At 46.6% G+C, this 14,206-nt stretch overlaps 1 long non-coding RNA gene across 1 annotated transcript; it reads left to right on the top strand.

The window, feature by feature from the left end:
• Positions 1-1,539: 1,539 nt before the first annotated feature.
• LOC140419202 (uncharacterized) lies at positions 1,540-9,231 on the top strand. The gene is made up of 3 exons (XR_011945602.1): positions 1,540-1,587; positions 2,542-2,648; positions 6,078-9,231. It is a non-coding gene; the product is annotated as an uncharacterized lncRNA (long non-coding RNA).
• The last annotated feature ends 4,975 nt before the right edge of the window (positions 9,232-14,206 follow it).

Raw genomic sequence — 14,206 nt, 5'->3', positions numbered from 1 at the left:
ACTCGCCGATCTCTGGCTGAGATACCCCTCTAAATTCTAATGAAGTAATTATGTTTAATTAGTTACCAATGCTTAATTTTTTAAAATTTACTGTAGATTCCCAACCAGCCACTCAGGTCACAGCTTTTCTGTGATGTCACTTCCGTTTCCCCCCCGACACACACAATTTGAAAAAGGTATAAAAGTAAAAATGAGTAAAAATCACTTACTTACCTTCTTACCTTCTGAGTGTCTTAGATGTTCTCAGGTTCTCTCCCTGACAGAGACTGCTCCTCCTCCTCCGAACGGCTCCCGAAACTAGGCCGCGATCTTTTAAAATCTCCGCTCTGACTCGCAGCTCCTGCGCTTTTTAAATCTCACGCGCTGTTTTCAATGTCCCGGCTCACTCACCTCTCGCGCTGTTTTCACTGTCCCGGCTCACTCAGCTCCTGCGCTGTTTTCAATGTCCCGGCTCACTCACCTCTCGTGCTGTTTTCACTGTCCCGGCTCACTCAGCTCCCGCGCTGTTTTCAATTTCCTGGCTCACTCACCTCTCGCGCTGTTTTCAATGTCCCGGCTCACTCACCTCCCGCGCTGTTTTCACTGTCCCGGCTCACTCAGCTCCCGTGCTGTTTTCAATGTCCCGGCTCACTCAGCTCCCGCGCTGTTTTCAATGTCCCGGCTCACTCACCTCTCGCGCTGTTTTCAATGTCCAGGCTCACTCACCTCTCGCGCTGTTTTCAATGTCCCGGCTCCCGCACTGTTTTCAATGTCCCGGCTCACTCAGCTCCCGCGCTGTTTTCACTGTCCCGACTCACTCACTGCCCGCGCTGTTTTCAATGTCCCGGCTCCCGCGCTGTTTTCAATGTCCCGGCTCACTCAGCTCCCGCGCTGTTTTCACTGTCCCGGCTCACTCACCGCCCGCGCTGTTTTCAATGTCCCGGCTCACTCAGCTCCCGCGCTGTGTTCACTGTCCCGGCTCACTCACCGCCCGCGCTGTTTTCAATGTTTGCACATTCTTCCCGTGGCTGCAAAGATTTCCTCCCACAGTCCAAAGATGTGCAGGTTAGGTGGATTGTCAGTGCTAAATTGTCCCTGGGTGGGGGTTTGGCCAAGGTAGGGTGATCTTTCAGAGGGTCGGTGTAGATTCACTGGGCCGAATGACCTCCTTCAGCACTGTAGGGATTCTATGATTCTACACTGGATCCAAAGATGTGTTCACTCACACACTGCAGCCTGACTTATTGGAACATACACTGTGTTTGTTACTCTCAAAGTGAGTGAATCCTTTGCTGTTTATCCTCTGGGCCCCATTTTCACTATTATTGTCTGATTGTCCCACTGAGACTCTTACTGTTATTATTGGACAATCAGAGAGCCAGCCTGAGCCTGTGGCCGGTCTCAGGTTCTGTCACCGTCACAATGCCCGGGTGATTGACGGCAGCTCCGGGCCAATAGAAAGAGGAGGGGCGGGTCTGAAGGATCAAACGGGAGCAGCTGGTCCTCCAACCAATCGGAGTGAATGAGGGGCGGAGTCTCCTGTGATTGAAGCATGCGCAGTGTGGGTAATGGCGAAGTGGAAGGGCGTATTTTTCAGATCGGAAATTGGTACGAGGCGTTCAACAATATGTAGGGAGCGAGAGATCGCGGCGGTGGGCGGAAACGTTGTATAAAGCTGTTGTAAGCTGGAAACCGCGAAAATATTGACGGGACCCAGTTTGTACCGAGCGGAGCTGCAGCTCCTCACGTTCGGCTCGGGTTAACGGCCGCCATCTTTGTTGGATGTGCATCAGGGCGCATGCGCGTTTGTCATCTTTGACGGGGCGATGTTTCAATGAGTGGGAGGAGCTTGTTCCCCATTGTTCAGAATGGAGACAACTTGTCCATCAACCTGGATGAGTCCTTGAGTCTCAATGTCTTATTGATGATGCAGAGCGGTGGCAGAGATGGAAAGAAAAGGAAGCCAATCCTGCTCTCCAGATTTCACTGTCTGCGTGGGTTTCCTCCGGGTGCTCCGGTTTCCTCCCACAGTCCAAAGTGTGCAGGTTAGGTGGAGTGGCCATGCTAAATTGACCTTCGTGTCAAAAGGGTTTGGGTGGGGTTACTGGGTTGAGGGGATAGATTGGAAGTGTGGCTTGAAATGGGGTGCTCTTTCCAAGGGCCGGTGCAGACTCGATGGGCCGAATGGCCTCCTTCTGCACTGTAAATACAAGATTCATTGGACATCCTGTCCCATGTGTCCAAAGCTCTGCGGCTCTGTTCAGCCACATGGAGACCCAGGGCAGAAACTCCCAACCCTGAGTAGACAACACCCTCAAATCAAGGGACTGCTGATGACAAGAGGGATTGTGTGCAGAGGGGGCGCATCAGCGGTCATCCTGGACCAGGGAGAATGTTGTGAATTTCTGTCCTGGACTGACAGTGATTAATTTTGGAAACTCCTTTAAAGGGGGCTAGTCGGGGAGGATTTACACACAGCAAATACAAACCGGGAGAAATATTTATCTTTCCTGAATTGTATTTCTGGACTGACAGTGATGCCTTTGTAAACTTCTTTCACAGAGACTTAGAAAGGGATTCGCAGACCAGAAACTCACAACCAATCCTCACCTCAAATTCTGACAGCAACATTCGAGTTATCAGGACCTGGAGATTATCAACCTTTGTGTGTAAGCATTGAATTCAGATCATTATCACTCACTGTGTAACATCTCCCCTGTAGATCTTGTACCCAATCTTAAATCTGTGCCCCATAATCCTTTTACAATCTGCTAATGAACAGCTTTTCTTTATCTTTTGCTGGGTTCACCGTTGTCATTTCCGATGCCCGGGTCACTGCCCTGTGATCTGTCCGGTTTCATTCCTTTTTCCTGTTTTTGTAGCAGTTGAATGGGCTTGGACCAGTCCATTTTAGGATCCAGTATGCAATTGATGTTTGCTCCAAGAATCAATTGTTGTGTATCCAGATCTGGGATGGATCCCAACAATTTTTTTTTCAAATGACACATCGTCCCAGTTAGGGGCTTGCCATTCACCAGCACCCAACGACATAGTGACCACCACATATCTCCCATTAGTGTCCGCAATGATGTTAGTGACCAAAAGAGGGACCTGTTTATCGATTAGAATTGCAGCACCTGACGGGAAGCACAGTGGTGCCCTGGGTAGCACTGCTGCATCACGGCGCCGAGGTCCCAGGTTCGATCCCGGCCCTGGGTCACTGCCTGTGTGGGGTTTGCACATTCTCCCCCTGTTTGCATGAGTTTCACCCCCACAACCCAAAGATGTGCAGGGTAGGTGAATTGGCCATGCTAAATTGCCCCTTAATTTGAAAAAATGAATTGGGTATTCTAAATTTATTTTTAAAAAGAATTGCAGCACCTCGAGCCCTTTGTCAAAGCCCGAGTGAAACACTTGGCTCACCCCTCCACAGTCTGGTCTGATCTCTAACCCGCAAGTGAGTCTCCTGCAAGAACACCACACCAACATTTCGATTCTTTAGGTGAGCGAAAGCCCTCCACCTCTTCACTGGTCCACTCAATCCCCTTACGTTCGAGATGACCAGCTGAATCAGGGGTTCCCCCCCCAATCACACAATCAGCCATGAGGGACTATGCAGTAAATCTTCAAAATGTGCAGGCCAAGAACCCCCAAGGTGGGCGCCATATATGCACCCATACACTCAAGAGTAAAACAAAAACAGTTCTTTAGTCATCAGATAGCTAACCCGTCTCCCTCCCCACCCCCTATATGTCTACATTGTGCTTCATAAAGAAAATCTCCCTTCACCCCAAACAGAAAAACAGATTTTATCAGAAAATATCAAAACTATACAGAGGATACAACACCCATCCCACCGCACAGGAAACATAGATCTTGTCCAACAGAGATAATTGGACCCCAGTCCATGCTTTACCATGTTCGCCTCCTCTGGTGTCTCGAAATTGAAGTCTTTGGACTAATTTGTAACCCGCAGCTTTGCCGGGTATACCACCCCGAATCAAACTCCTTTCTTACATGGAGCAGCCTGAACCTTATTAAAGGCCGCTCGCTTCCTCACTAGCTCGGCTCCCAAATCCTGGAAAATCCTCACTCGGATAACTGAGTGAATCCCTTCCCACACTCAGAACAGGTGAGTGCTCTGTCGCCGGTGTGACTACGGTGATGAATCTCCAGCTCACATGGGGATCTGAATCCCTTCCCACAGTCCCCACATTTCCATGGTTTCAGGATGCTGCTGGTGTCCTGGTCCCTCTTCAAATTTGACAATCAGTTTATGTCTGTCCCCACAGAGAGCATGTGTATGGTCTCTACCCACTGTGAATGGTGTGATGTTTTTCAGACTGTGTAACTGGTTAAAGCTCTTTCCACAGTCAGTTCACTGGAACACTCACTCGAGTCGAGTGTGTATCGTTTTTTTTTTCAGTCACGCTAATCTTGAAAACCTTTTCCTTCAGACAGAGCAGACAAACATTTCTTCTTCCACATTCACAGGCCAATGATATTCAGGTCCTGATGAATGGAGTGACTCTGTTAAACCTTTACAAAAACAATTTTTTAAAATTTAGAGTGCCCAATTTATTTTTTCCAATTAAGGGCCATTCCACCGACTCTGCACATTTTTGGGTTGTGGGGGCGAAACTCACGCAGACACGGGGAGAATGTGCAAACTCCACACGGACAGTGACCCAGAGCCGGGATCGAACCGGGGACCTGCCCCGTGAGGTAGCTGTGCGAACCACTAGGTCACCGTGCTACCCAACTCTGTTAAATCTTGAAGTGAAGTTCGATTTGAGTTTCCATCTGTAAATCCTCCCCTTGTAATACCCTGTAAAAGGAGTTTATAAAAGTCATCATTAGGGGCAGGCACGGTGGCTCAGTGGTTAGCCGAGGTTAGATTGACACTTAATTGGGAGAAAAAAAAAATACATGAAGGTTCACGGCTCCACAAAGTGTATCCAACTCCTCCCACCCATCTCCTTAACAGGTTGGTACATTTATTTGTCTGACTAAAAGAATGGTTTCTGGTGGCACAGTGGTTAGCACTGCTGCCTCACAGCACCGAGGACCCGGCTTTGATCTAGGCCTTGGGTCACTGTCCTTGTGGAGTTCGCACGTTCGCCCCATGTCTGCGTGGGTCTCACCCCCACAACCCAAAGATGTGCAGGGTAGGTAGATTGGCCACGCAAAATTGCACCATAATTGGAAAAACAATAATTGGTTACTCAATTTATTTCAAAAAAGGATTGTCTCTTTCCTAACGTTCACAATGAAAGGGGTGGATTCCCCAGGAGATGACTGACATTTCAGGGCAATTAAATGAATAATGGACAGAGATATGTCTAGTGTTGTTACATGGTACAAATTAGATATATTATCTACGGTTCTGTAATAAAGTAAATGTTTAATTATATCTCGTGTTGTAATATCAGACTGTAGCTACGTTATAGATTTCCAGTCATCTCTTCCTTCAGAGGGTTGTTAGTCTTTGGATTTCTCTTCCACAGGGACCAGTTGTATCTGGGGGTCATTGAATATATTGAAGCACAAGTTTGACAGATATTCTATTGACAATGGAGTTAAGGGTTATGGGGAACAGGGAGGAAAATAGAGAGAAAGCTGAGATGAGAGATCTCTTCACTCAAGGATGTGGTGAAGCTTTGGAATTCTCTACCCCACAGGAATGTGTAGCCTCAGTCATCTGGTATGTTCAAGACAAATATTGATGGGTTTCTAGATACTGAAGATATCGTGTGGGGAAAATGGTACTGAAGTAGATCGGCCAAGGATCGCATTGAATGGTTGAGCAGATTCGGTGGGCCGAATGGCCTACTCTTGCTCCCATTCTAATCTCTGTGTTCTGGTGAGGAAGCAGTGAGCTGAGCTTGGATCTGTCAGTCAACATGAGTCAGCACCTTCAGGAGAATTGGGAGGGTGAATATTAGATACAGCAGAGTCAGAATGGAGGGACAGTGTGTGGGATGGAGATTTACAGCTTTTGGAGAACGAGAGAGAAAATCAAGTTCCATAGGAACGAGAATTGTCTTCTGAATTTCTATCCTGTGCTCACTGATGACTTTTGTAAATCATTTTTAAAGGTTATTGGAAGAGGAGGAATTATAGACAGAAATCTCAAACATCACATCTCGATGTGACAAACTCACTCGATTCCTTCTGACCTGAATATCATCGGGCTCTGAATATCATCGGCGAGAAGGAGAAATGTTCGTCCAATCTGTCGGCTTCAAAAGATTTTTAACGTGAGTGTGACTGGAAAAGCACCCAGACGCACACAACACACACCCGAGTGAGAGTGTTCCAGTGAACTGATTGTGGAAAGAGCTTCAACCAGATACACAGCGTGAAACAACATCACACCATTCACAGTGAGGAGAGACCGTGCACAAAGTTCTGTGTGGAGACAAGGCTTCCACTGATTTTCCAATCTGGAGAGACACGAGGAGACCCAAAACATGGAGAAACCGTGGAAATGTGGGGACTGTGGGAAAGAATACAGATTCCCATCTGAGCTGGAGATTCATCAACGCAATCACACTGGGGAGAGGCCATTCATCTGCTCTGAGTGTGAGAAGGGATTCACTCAGTTATCCACCCTACGGAAGCACGAGCGAATTCACACTGGGGAGACACCATTCACCTGCTCTCAGTGTGAGAAGGGATTCACTTGGTTATCCAGTCTGCAGAGACACCAGCAAGCTCATACTGGGGAGAGGCCATTCACCTGCCCTCAGTGTGGGAAGGGATTCACAGGGTTATCCAATCTGCAGTCACATCAGCGAGTTCACACTGGGGAGAGGCCGTTCACCTGCCCTCAATGTGGGAAGGGATTCACAGGGTTATTCAATCTGCAGACACATCAGCGAATTCACAGCGGGGAGAGACCATTCACCTGCTCTCAGTGTGGGAAGGGGTTCAGTGATTCATCCGCCCTGCGGAAACATCAGCGGATTCACACTGGGGAGAGACCATTCACCTGCTCTCAGTGTGGCAAGGGATTCATTTGGTTATCCAGCCTGCAGACACACCAGCGAGTTCACACTGGGGAGAGGCCATTCACCTGCTCTCAGTGTGGGAAGGGATTCATTGATGCATCCACCCTGCGGAAACATCAGCGAGTTCACACTGGGGAGAAGCCATTCACCTGCTCCCTCTGTGGGAAAGGATTCACTCGGTTATCCAGACTGCAGACACACCAGCGAGTTCACACTGGGGAGAGGCCATTCACCTGCTCTTAGTGTGAGAAGGGATTACATAGAAACATAGAAAGTAGGAGCAGGAAGAGACCATTTTGCCCTTAGCACCTGCTCTGCCAGTCATTATGATCATGGCTTATCATCTAACTCAATAGCCTAATCCCGCTTTCTCCTCCATATCCTTTGATCCCCTACACCCTAAATGCTATATCTAACTGCTTCTTGAAAACATAGAATGTATTGGCCTCAACTATTTCCTGTGGTAAGAAATTCCACAGGCTCACCACTCTCTGGTTGAAGAAATTACTCCTTATCTCTGTCTAAATGATCGACACCGTATCCTCAGACTGCGACCTCTGGTTCCGTACATTCCCACCATCGGGAAAGTCTTTCCCACATCTACCCTGTCAAGTCCTATTAGAATTTTATAGGTTTCTATGAGATCCCCCCCCCTCATTCTTCTGAACTCCAATGAATATAATAAACCTAACTGATTCAGCTCTCATATGTCAGTCCCACCATCCCAGGAATCGGCTTGGAAAACCTTTGCTGCACTCCCTCTAGAGCAAGAACATCCTTCCTCAGATACAGAAATCAAAACTGCACACAATATTCCAGGTATGGCCTCGCCAAGGCCCTGTATAATGACAGCAAGATATAAGAACATAAGAACTAGGAGCAGGAGTAGGCCATCTGGCCCCTCGAGCCTGCTCCGCCATTCAATGAGATCATGGCTGGTCTTTTGTGGACTCAGCTCCACTTTCCGGCCCGAACACCATAACCCTTAATCCCTTTATTCTTCAAAAAACTATCGATCCCCGCTTCTGTACTCTAATCCGCTCGCAATGAAGGCTAGCATACCATTTGCCTCCTTTACCACCTGCTGTAGCTGCCTGCTTACCTTCAGTTACTGGTGTACGAGGATACCCAGGTTTTGTTGCACATTCCCTTCTCCTAATTCATTTTTTGTTTTAATTTAGAGTACCCAATTCATTTTTTTCTGAATTAAGAGGCAGTTTAGCGTGGCCAATCCACCTACCCTGCACATCTTTGGGTTGTGGGGGCGAAGCCCACGCAAACATGGGGAGGATGTGCAAACTCCACACGGACAGTGACCCAGAGCTGGGATCGAACCTGGGACCTCAGCGCCATGATTAATTTCCTCTTGAACCAGCACTGCCACTCCACTGCTCTTCCTTTTTGTCTGTCCTTCCTAAATACTGAATATATTCAGTTCCTATCCCTGGTCACCCTGCAGCCGTGTCTCCATAATCCCAATTATCTCACACCCGTTTATGACGATTTGTGCGATTCACTCGGGTATGCCGTCTGCAGTCACACCAGGGAGTTCATCCTGGGGAGAGGCCATTCACCTGCCCTCAATGTGCAAAGGGATTTTGTAATTCATTGCACTTTCTGAGACACCAACAAGTTCACAACTGATTACAGGGATTGGATTCTGCTGTTATTGTTTATGTTCTCAATTACACCCAGGGCAGGCAGCACAGCGACGCAGTGGTTAGCACTGGGACTACGGCGCTGAGGACCCGGGTTCGAATCCCGGCCCTGGGTCTCTGTCATTCTCCCCATGTCTGCGTGGGTTTCACCCCCACAACTATTGGTGTCTCCTTCCAGCCCTGATTAGCCTCAACATTTGAAACTGTATGAAAAAGGAATTGTACAGAATCAGATAAAGGAACTGTATGAAACAGTTCAATTGTATTCCTGTCTAAGGTGGTGTCAGGAATTGGAGATTCAAGTAAATTAAACTAGTGCCCAATTGACCAATGGTCATGTTACAACAGGCCCAACTCTGACATGAGGTAATGGTCACTTTGGGGATAAAGGTCGATGTTCCGAAGGTCTTCCTTGCTGGCCAAGTACTGAAGACTCGAGGCCGAGTTCCAAGGAAATTACTGTCAAAGATGAACCCAGGGAGGGTTACGCTTCTACAGACTGATCACCGCCTTGAAGTTGCGAACGTTACTGTCTTCAAGTTGTTTAGTAAACTTTTTCTTTTAATAAACTTTTAATTGACTATCCAGAGAATTCTGCCTTTTCTTTAATTGGTTAAAATTCTTCTCCAAAGGCGGCACAGTGGTTAGCACTGCCTCACGGTGCTGAGGTCCCAGGTTCGATCCCGGCTCTGGGTCACTGTCCATGTGGAGTTTGCACATTCACCCCGTGTTTGCGTGGGTTTCACCCCCACAACCCAAAGTTGTGCAGCGTAGGTGGATTGGCCACGCTAAATTGCCCCTTAATTGGAAAAAATGAATTGGGTACTCTAAATTTAAAAAAAAACAATTCTTGTCCAAACCAAAGCAAATTTATTAAATGGGAAGTTGGGGATCGCTGAAATAAATTTAGGATCAGAAAGCATTAATCTTCAATTTAAAACTTTCAGTTCTGTAGTGCCTTTCATTACCACAACATGTCCCAAAGAGCTTCTGAAGTGTGATCACTGATGTCGGAAATGCAGCAGCCAATTTCAACAAAGCAAGTTGCCACACACCGCAATGTGGCAATGAGCAGATGATCGGATTTTGGCAATGTTGATTGAGAGATAAATATTTGCCAGGACACCAGGGTTTATGAGCTGGTCTAGCTCAGTGGACTAGACAGCAGGTTTGTAATGCAGAACAAGGCCAGCAGCAGCGTGGGTTCAATTCCAGTACCGACTTACCCGAAAAGGCGCCGGACTCTGGCGACGAGGGGCTTTTCACAATAACATCATATTTGTGACAATAAAAGATTAGGGCAGGTTTAGCTCAGTGGGCTAGACAGCTGGTTTGTAATGTATGGTTCAATTGCTGTACCGGCCATTTCTGTATCCATCTTGTCAGCTCAATTCTGATCCTGTGCAACTTCATCTTCTGTACCAGTCTGCCATGAGGGACCTACCTTGTCAAAGCCCTTACTGAGGTCCATGTAGACAACATCCACTGCCCTACCCTCATCAATCATCTTTGTCACTTCCTCGAAAACTCGCTAAGTTCGTGAGACACGACTTCCGCTTCACAAAACCATGTTGCCTCTCACTAATATGTCCACTTATTTCCAAGTGGGAGTAAATTGTGTCTCAAAGAATCCCCTCCAATAATTTCCCTACCACTGATGTAAGGCTCACCGGCCTGTAATTACATGGATTATCTTTGCTACCCATCTTAAACAAAGGAACAACATTGGCTATTCTCCAATCCTCTGGACCTCCCCTGTAGCTAGTAAGGATACAAAGATTTATCTCAAGGCCCCAGCAATTTCCTCCCTTGCCTCATAGTATTCTGGGATATATCCCATTAGGCCCTGGGGATGTGTCGACCATCATATTTTTCAAGACCCCCAGTACCTCCTTTTTAATCTTAGCATGACGCAAACTATTTACACACCCTTCCCCAGACTCATCATCCACCAAGTTCTTCTCTTTGGTGAGCACTGATGCAAAGTACTCATTTAATACCTTGTCCATTTCCTCTGGCTCCACACATAGATTCCCTCCCCTGTCCTGGAGTGGGTCAACCTTCTCCCTGGCTAACCCCTTGCTCTTTATATATGGGCAGCACGGTAGCATAGTGGTTAGCACTATGGCTTCACAGCGCCAGGGTCCCAGGTTCGATTCCGGGCTTGGGACACTCTGGAGAGTCTGCAATTTCTCCCTGTGTCTGCGTGGGTTTCCTCCGGATGCTCCGGTTTCCTCCCACAAGTCCCTAAAGGCATGATGTTATGTAATTTGGACATTCTGAATTCTCCCTCAGGCACTGGAATGTGGCGGCTAGAGGCTTTTCACAGTAACTTCATTGCAGTGTTAATATAAGCCTACTTGTGACAATGAAGATTATTAAAATTAAGAAGACTTGGGATTTTCCTTAATCCTGCTGGCCAATGACTTTTTGTGACCCCTTTTAGCCCTCCAGACTCCTTGCTTAAGTTTCTTTCTACTTTCCTTGTACTCCACACTTGCTTTGTGTGTTCCCAGCAGTAGAGTGAGGGATTATGCCGGCCTATAGCAAATGTTGTCCTCTTGTTCAAGAAGGGGTGTAGAGACAACCCTGGTAACTATTGACCAGTGAGCCTTACTTCTGTTGTGGGTGAAGTCTTGGAAAGGTTTATAAGAGATAGGATGTATAATCATCTGGAAAGGAATAATTTGATTAGAGATAGTCAACACGATTTTGTGAAGGGTAGGTTGTGCCTCACAAACCTTATTGAGTTCTTTGAGAAGGCGATCAAACAGGTGGATGAGGGTAAAGCAGTTGATGTGGTGTATATGGATTTCAGTAAAGCGTTTGATAAGGTTCCCCACGATAGGCTACTGCAGAAAATACGGAGGCATGGGATTCAGGGTGATTTAGCAGTTTGGATCAGAAATTGGCTAGCTGGAAGACAAGGTTGATGGGAAATGTTCAGACTGGAGTCCAGTTACTAGTAGTGTACCACAAGGATCTGTTTTGGGGCCACTGCTGTTTGTCATTTTTATAAATGACCTGGAGGAGGGCGTAGAAGGATTGGTGAGTAAATTTGCAGATGACACTAAAGTCAGTGGAGTTGTGGACAGTGTGGAAGGATGTTACAAGTTACAGAGGGACATAGATAAGCTGCAGCGCTGGCTGAGAGGTGGCAAATGGAGTTTAATGCAGAAAAGTGTGAGGTGATTCATTTTGGAAGGAATAACAGGAAGACAGAGTACTGGACTAATGGTAAGATTCTTGGTAGTGTGGATGAGCAGAGAGATCTCGCTGTCCATGTACATAGATCCCTGAAAGTTTCCACCCAGGTTGAGAGGGTTGTTAAGAAGGTGTACGGTGTGTTAGCTTTTATTAGTCAAGGGATTGAGTTTCAGAGCCATGAGGTCATGTTGCAGCTGTACAAAACTCTGGTGCGGCCGCATTTGGAGTATTACGTACAATTCTGGTCGCCGCATTATAGGAAGGATGTGGAAGCATTGGAAAGGGTGCAGAGGAGATTTACCAAAATGTTGCCTGGTATGGAGGGAAGATCTTATAAGGAAAGGCTGAGGAACTTGATGTTGTTTTCGTTAGAGAGAAGGTTAAGAGGTGACTTAATTGAGGCATACAAGACGATCAGAGGATTAGTTAGGGTGGACAGTGAGAGCCTTTTTCCTCAGATGGTGATGTCTAGCACAAGGGGACATAGCTTTAAATTGAGGGGAGATAGATATCGGACTGATGTCAGAGATAAGATTCTTTACTCAGAGAGTAGTAAGGGTGTGGAATGCCCTGCCTGCAACAGTAGTGGACTCTCCAACACTAAGGGCATTCAAGTGGTCATTGGATCGACATATGGACGATAAGGGAATAGTGTAGATGGGCTTTAGAGTGATTTCACAGGTCGGCGCAATATCGAGGGCCAAAGGGCCTGTACTGCGCTGTAATGTTCTATGAGGTTTGATTGTAATTGAATATTAGGCTGCTGATGGCCACAGCACCTCTTGGATACCCTGTTTTTATCGAGATGTGTTCTGAATCTACCCCATTTAGCACAGTGATAGTGTCACACGGGACAATGGAGGGTATCCTCAGTGTGAAGATGGGATTTTGTCTCATAAGATCACAAGAATGTTGTTTTTTCGATTCTTCCTGCCAAACTGGACAAGTGAAATACATCCCATGGCCCGAGGCCAGGACAAAGTTACACTTTAATGGTTTAATTACAGGGCAACTGCTGTGAATCCCATAAAGGTTGGATGAGCAAAGGTCTGGAACCGTTAACTCTCCTGCCATTGAAAATTAACAGTTATACATCAGTTTGAGTGAAGAAAACTGTGAGATTTCAAACCTTCAGCCTTGTGTCTTAAATTTGTTTAACCTTTAACTTGCAGTTTCTGGAAAGAAGCAGTCACTTTCTGTCACACTATGTAACCACCTTTGGTTTGTGAACTTAAAGAATTTAAGTTCTCCAATCAGTTTTCATAGTTCTTTCGTCAGTTTAACTCATATTACTTACAAATATGTTTTATTTGCATATGTCATGCTGTATTTTATAATATATTTTGCTCTCTCAACATTTACACACTGATTTTATGCACACTTGTTATAAATTGTATGTGAGATAACTTTGTAATTTCTGTATTAGTTTAAGGCTGTGTGTCACTTTGGATCCTTTTCATTAACTTGTGCTGGCGGACACTGAGTCCACATGATCACCTGAACCCACAGTGAGATCCTGAATGGTCAGTGTGAACATGCTGATAGGACATCAGCTCCAGAGAAATTTTAAAACACATTTAAAATAGCTTCCGACGGTATGAACCCACTGGTGTGTTAACAGGTTGAATGACTCAGTGAATCCCTCCCCACACATGGAGCAGGTCATAGAATCATAGAATTTACAGTGCTAAGGAGGCCATTCGGCCAATTGAGTCTGCACCGGCCCTTGGAAAGAGCATCCTACCCAAACCCACACCTCCATCCTATCCCCGTAACCCACTAACCCCACTTAACCCAGTAACCCCACTTAACCTTTTTGGACACTAAGGCAATTTAGCATGTCCAATCCACCTCACCCACACATCTTTGGACTGAATGACCTCTCCCCGGTGTGAACTCACTGGTGCTGCTGCAGGATGGACAATCGGCTGAACCTCTTCCTGCACTGAGAGCAGATGAATAGAGTGGAACCAGAGTGACTGCACTGGTGAACCATCAGTGAATGTGGGTTTTACAGCTCCTGTCACAGTCTCAGCATTTAAACCCTCTCTCTGCAGTATGAACTCACTGCTGTGTGTGTGGGGGCTGGATGGAGGAAGATGGGAGTTCAGGACTCAGGCAAGGGGGAAATTAAGAGTCAGTTTGTCCCGGTGGGCTAGTGGGAGGGAGGGAAGCAGTGGAGGCAGCAGATCGGATTGTCACAATTTTAGTTACAAAGAAGCTCCAAGAGCCCCTCACACGTGTTGTTAGTGATGAAGATGGAGGAGACTGGGGAGGGGGAGAGCATTCAAAAGGAATTCATTTGTGTTAGGGACAGTAAAAACATTCACCAAACTGCTCAACACAAAG

This window comes from Scyliorhinus torazame, chromosome 5 (genome assembly GCF_047496885.1).
Source record: "Scyliorhinus torazame isolate Kashiwa2021f chromosome 5, sScyTor2.1, whole genome shotgun sequence".
NCBI lineage: Eukaryota > Metazoa > Chordata > Chondrichthyes > Carcharhiniformes > Scyliorhinidae > Scyliorhinus > Scyliorhinus torazame.
Note: the sequence above shows the minus strand (reverse complement) of the source record. Positions and strands in the feature narration are given on the sequence as shown.